Here is a 6,032-nt window from a genome sequence, read left to right as displayed (position 1 = left end):
ACGTGGTGGGCCCATCAGAGTTTGTTTCATTTGAATATATATATAAAGCTGACAGTCATCCTCTAATTCGAAAGGTAAACGGTACAAATTACTATTCATAATTTCAATTGTAGACAGACTTGAGTTAGTAGCTATATGCAAACATACTACTAAAGAACTGCAGAAAGAGAGAGAAAAACTGAGAAAATTAAAAACCTATCGGGACAGCCTTGATAGAGATTCTCCCAATTACTGGGATATTATTTACAGACTTCAGACTAGAATCTATAAAATAGAAGAAGAGATAGAAAATCTCCTATATGTTCTGGAAGAGGAACAAAAACCTCTGAATTATTTGAGCATTGGTTAGATCCGCACCTCACTGGTATCAGAGCTTGTAAAAGGCTCACTACTAGAATAATGTTAATAGACATCACGTCTTTTAAATCAGTTAAGATTTCACCTGATGTAAATTGTTTTTCTAACATCGGTTCTTAAAAATCTGATTTCTATTCATACAATTAACATCGTTTCTTATATTTGACCGATGTCTATACTTTTCATCCAAAATTTAAAAAAAAGGCGGAAAGTACTAAGTCTAAAATTTTGGAAGCGGGAGCCAAATTTTCACTCCCTCCCAACACTTTGTCAAATTTCCCACGACTCATATTGACTAACCACTGCAATTTTCATTCCCAAACCTAACCATCACGACACCCGTCCAGCAATCGACCTCCTCTTCCTCCTTCTCCGCCTCCGACCACTCTCCTCCTCCTTCTCCGCCTCCTTCTCTCCAGTCCAGTCGAAGCGCGGAGCTGCGTTCACCGTTCTCCGTTCTCTCTCCGTGGGCTTCCCCCTCTCAGCCCTTCTCTTCGACCGTCGAGGCGTCGACGACCTTCGCTCTCCTCCATTGTAAGTGGGTAAGAAGTTGTTTGGGTTTTGACGTTGAACATCTCCATGATTTGAACATCTTCAATCGATCTATCTCTCATGAATATCTCCTTGATTTTCTGCATTTTCAGACGAACAGCCTCAAACTCGATCTTGGTTGCTCGCAACAAATACTAAAATGAAATCGATTTCATGGTTTTAATGATTATTTGATAGAAAGAAGTTGAATTTATATTAAAGAATAATACTTTAGGTTCCTGTATTGTTCTTTTGGATTCAGGAATGTGATGTCCTCATCCCTTCTGCTTTGGGTGGAGTTCTTAATAGGTCTGAGCTTTTCCAAACTCACAACTTTCATTGCTGTCTATTGTAGTATGCTAAATTACACATAATTCCTCTCGTTTTACTTACATTCATTAATTTCTGGTGCAAAGGGATAATATTTCATCAGTGAGAAGCTGAAAACTTTCTGGGTTCGATTTCTGATTCTTCAAAGTCCGTGTCTTGGGTCTGTTCTCAATCTCTTTTTACTTGATTTCTGAAGTCAGTTTAAGAAGTTGTCTGACTATTTTTTTTTGTTCGATTGCAATTCAGCATGCTAGTTGCTGCAACTTCTGGAACTAGATTTGTTCTTGGAAGTGGCAGTGCCGTCGATTTTGCTGGACTTTGTTGGATATGTGTTGGTACCATGATGTTTGCAGCATCTGCTAAATCTTTAAATCAGGTTTGTTCTCGTTCTTGTAACATTTTTTTCTTTTTTCTTTTTGCATACATATGTGCATATATATGTATGTAACCGGTATATTATGGTGAGTGTTCTCGCCTAATCAACTTTCCCATTTATTAGGTTATTTCCAGACTGGAGTTTATTAGTTGTTTGAATTTTGTTGATTTTGGATTTGTTTTATTCAAGTAGATATGAAGGTTATAGACAACCTGGGACATAATCCCCCCTGTATACAAACCTATATGGAAAACTCTGAACAAATATACAAAAAAAAATCATTAGTTAGAATTATTTCAATTTAATTCTCTCAAGTACGATTTATGAAGTTATTACTTTGTCTTCATAAGATAGTTTACTTATACAGCATTGAAGAAACTTTATCAGTTACCTTATTTCTGTTGACTGACTATGGTGTATTTTTACCTTGCACCAGTAAAAGTTTTGTTCAGCAGTTGCTCTTAAGCTGATTTATGTGGTGCAAATAGTGGAACATTACAGTATCTTTACTTCTTTAGTGTTTTAATGTTGACATTTTAACTCCATAACGTGTTGAGCTATTGTAATTTTTTCTATTATAGGTGTTCGAGAAGTATAATGATGCCAAACTGAAGAGAACGATGCAAAGACCCCTACCTTCAGGACATATTACTAGGCCTCATGCAATTGCCTAGGCATTTACTGCTGGCTTAGCTGGCACTGCTTTGTTGGCAAGTAAGGTGCCCCCATGAAAATACTCGCTTCTAAAACTATTGTATGACATGAGAATTTATTGGCTATTAGTTTGGGACTAATGTTGCAGTTTTTATGACAAGGTTGTTGCAGGCTAATATGCTGGCAGCTGGTCTTGATGCTTCCAATTTAATACTTTATGCATTTCTGTATACTCCATTAAAGCAAATTCACCCAGTAAATACATGGGTTGGCGCTATCCCACCACTTCTAGGGTAAAGTGTTCCCTGGTTCTATTTGAAATGTTCTTTCATTGAAATTCTTGCTCTGTTAGTAGCTTTAGTATCTTTGACTATTGAAAAAATGTGTTATGATAATGCTAAGTAGCTATAATCTAAGTGTTTGTGAGTGTGCGTGCACACGTACACCTTGTGCAATTGCTTTCTGCTCTAGGTTGGGCCATTTACTTGTTAATCTCATTTTCTATGTTTCTTTCCTTTGTGTTCATTCAATTTCTCCATGTTACATTCTTATGCCCTTATGAAGTTCATGTGTTTGTTTCTTTTGGGCTCCTACTTTTTACTCCTACTTTTGATAATAGAATGATAGATTTTGCTTCGTATAGGTTGGGTACTAACGGGATTGTTAACATCTGATTTAGAGGTTCTCTTAAAAATGTTGTGAGCGAAAACATTTCAAGGGACTGCGGATTCAGGGCACTTACCGAGGCAAGTAACTCTACACCAAGCACAAGTCGACTTTATGTTTCCCATTTAAGCATGTACTACCTGATTTTGATCTCATGACATTCACTTAGGTTCACTTTTCACCACTACAGCGCCCAAAGGATCCTTGATATTCAGATTTACTTTTGACATTGTGTGATTGTTTATGGATGTGATTACTAGAATTATACGAATCAAAACTCTGTATTACAATATAGCACTTCAAAAGTAATCCTTTACAAAATTATCATATTTTTCATTTGAGGAATGACTTCTAAGGCATTGAGGTTTGAATGATCTCTTAAGTTCTTCCACTCCCTTGATTACTAATTGAAATTGGATGCTGGATTGGATGCATTGGGTGAGTTGGTAAGAAACCTCATTATCAAGTAATCATGTTTGCAGAACTTGGTGCACTGCTCTCTATGATCAGTTGTTGGGGTTGAAATTTCGAATGAATGGTGAAAAGGAAATTGTGTTTGGAAAGTATAGCTTAGGATTTTCATTTGTACTGGCACTGCATTATACTTTGAACTGGAGTGGCCTGAACACAGTTTCATGTGTGTAGTTTCAGGTTAATTTTTAGAATTGGATTTCCATATTTTGAATAGAGAAGATGGAATTGTGTATGACAAGTTTGGTTATTTTGATATTTCCCGCAGGTACATTCTCGATTCTCAACAAATACTTTCCCCAGCTGGGACCTTATTAGCCACAATGGAGAAATCAATACCCTTAGAGGAAATGTTAACTGGTAGGTTATGGAAATTGTTATTAAGCATGCCTTCCATCGATGCCCCCCTTAAGTTTTAAAATGTCATAAATGAATTCCTCACACATATATGAACTTACTCAGGATGAAGGCACGTGAGGGACTACTTAAGTGTACTAACTTGGTTTATCAAAAAATGAGTTAAAGAAGCTGTTACCAATTGTGGATGCCAGTTCATCCGATTCTGGTAAATTAGAGCACTTTCTGTTGCATGCACATAATTTATTGAAATTATATTGATGAGAACTAGTATGTGACCCTTATGGAAATAGAAGGAATTGGTTATTTTATTCATATCTAATGTGCATAAATTTAATTTTTCCTTTATCTGTATTCCCTTTATGTTTTTAGCATAGTGAGAACCACATTTGAAAAGAGCTATTAAAGTCTTAACAAGTGTAATTTGTTTGATCTAGCTTCTCAAAAGATTTTACTATTCATAAGGCACACGACATACTTCTGTTATGACGCCTCCTAAGATTCTTTTGGATGCCTTAAGAAAGGCATTCTTGACCATAGAAGCAGTATGCTTGATGCAGCTGCTATCAAGAGGTTTCTGGTGAGGAACATTGTTGAGCAAGCTGCTGTTAGGGATGTCCAGGAGGCTTATGTTTATGAAGGTAATTTTTTTTTTACTGTTTTATGTTGTAATTTTTCTTTCCTAAAGGGTAGTTTTTGTGGTTTATTTGATGATAATGTTGTATTGGCAATGCTTGTTGCAGCCTACACTCTTCCTAAGCTGTATGCAAAGATGCAGTACTCTGTTTCCTGTGCTATCCACTCTCACGTTGTGAGGGTTTGATCTAGGGAGAAGAGGAGGAGCCGTGAGGTCCCTCAGCGTTTCAGGTGCCGGGTATGTTTGAAGTTTTGTTTGCCATCGAAGTGTCTGCTCTTGTATCTATAAGCAATTGCCATTCAAGTGTCTGCTTTTGTATCTATGAGCAATTTAGTTTGAGGTTCAAAGTGGGATTCGACGCTGATTCACTGATTTGGTGTGTGGAAGTAAGCATTACACATTGTTGTTAATAGCTGAATACTTTTATGAGCAGCAAACCTGATACCTAAAGTGGTTCATATACTAGGTTTAAGATTGTTTCGCGTGCCTTTTTTTCTCTGGCTACTGCCAATACCTGCATATATTATTTTTGATAGAAGTAGCAAGAGAGTTGGTGATACTCTTTTTGGGACAAATGACTTAGGGTGGGGGTTATCATATCTTCTAAGATTTTTTCCCTTTAGTACTAGTCATCTTGTTGCTTGGTGCATGCTTTGTGAGTTTCTACGGTGAAATGTAGTTTGCCATTTTCCTTGTGGTTCTCATCATTATGGTGATGAACTTTAGGGTGTAGTTTTCCTACTTTGCATGATCTACTTGGACTTTTTTTCCTTTCTTTTCTATCCTTATATTTTTTTGTTCTTATTGAATTCAGAGCTTGGGAAGTGCCTGACAAATGGTTTTTGTCTGAATCAGTAATCTAATACAGGGATTTTTATTTATTTATTTTTAAATGTCTATGCTTGTTATTTTGTGTCCGGGTGTTTTATTTGCCTATATGAGGATATATTTGAAGCATGGTGTTCATATTTTCAAACTACAAATCAGTTTCCGTATAAGAACATCTTTCCCTCTTCCCAATACGAACTCATTTTCCCTTTGTTAGATGGTGACTTTATGGAAGTAGAATTTGATATAAATTGGTTTGTTGTAGACTGTAGTTAGATAGAACGTACTTCTCATTGAAAAAACGTAATGCAAAGGGAAACTTCTCATTTGGATAAGAACCATTAATTAATTTAGTAAAGTAACCAAGTTCTACTAGTAAAAACTATTTGTGCGTTTTTTCCCTTATTCGTGTTCTTACACTAACCTAAACCTTTCCATTTCATTTTGTATCAGGAGGATCAGCCTAGGCCTAGCGCACCAGGTGGACCTGGTCAGGCTCCACGCCCTGCCGCTGGAGTGGCAACTGCCCGTCCATGAAAAGTCACTGTTTCTGTGGTTCTATTGTTGAGGATGATTAGACTTCTGAGGCTATTTACTTTGGTTGTTGCCTTGCATTATTACCATTTTGATTTACAATGCGTCTTCTTCTCTGGTTATTACTTCTGTAATAGTGTCAATTTATTTCATACTATATATAATTTTGAGTAAGGCTAGATTTTGCTGACCATTTTGTAGTAGATGTAGTAATATCATGATGAATTGTGAACAAATTATACTGCATGTAGTTATTGCAGTAGTAGTATCTTCTACACTAGCCTTAAAGTA

At 36.4% G+C, this 6,032-nt stretch overlaps 2 long non-coding RNA genes across 2 annotated transcripts; both read left to right on the top strand.

The window, feature by feature from the left end:
- The first annotated feature begins 621 nt into the window (after positions 1 to 621).
- On the top strand, positions 622 to 2,526 carry LOC112180860. The gene is made up of 6 exons (XR_002928536.2): positions 622 to 899; positions 1,002 to 1,197; positions 1,305 to 1,378; positions 1,465 to 1,594; positions 2,176 to 2,308; positions 2,410 to 2,526. It is a non-coding gene; the product is annotated as an uncharacterized LOC112180860 (long non-coding RNA).
- Positions 2,527 to 3,651: 1,125 nt separating this feature from the next.
- On the top strand, positions 3,652 to 6,032 carry LOC112179287. Its single transcript, XR_005802718.1, has 4 exons — positions 3,652 to 3,745; positions 3,848 to 3,950; positions 4,180 to 4,383; positions 4,486 to 6,032. It is a non-coding gene; the product is annotated as an uncharacterized LOC112179287 (long non-coding RNA).

Source organism: Rosa chinensis, chromosome 7, assembly GCF_002994745.2.
Source record: "Rosa chinensis cultivar Old Blush chromosome 7, RchiOBHm-V2, whole genome shotgun sequence".
Taxonomy (NCBI): domain Eukaryota; kingdom Viridiplantae; phylum Streptophyta; class Magnoliopsida; order Rosales; family Rosaceae; genus Rosa; species Rosa chinensis.
The sequence above is the reverse complement of the archived record's forward strand: the minus strand, read 5'-3'. Positions and strand labels throughout refer to the sequence as shown.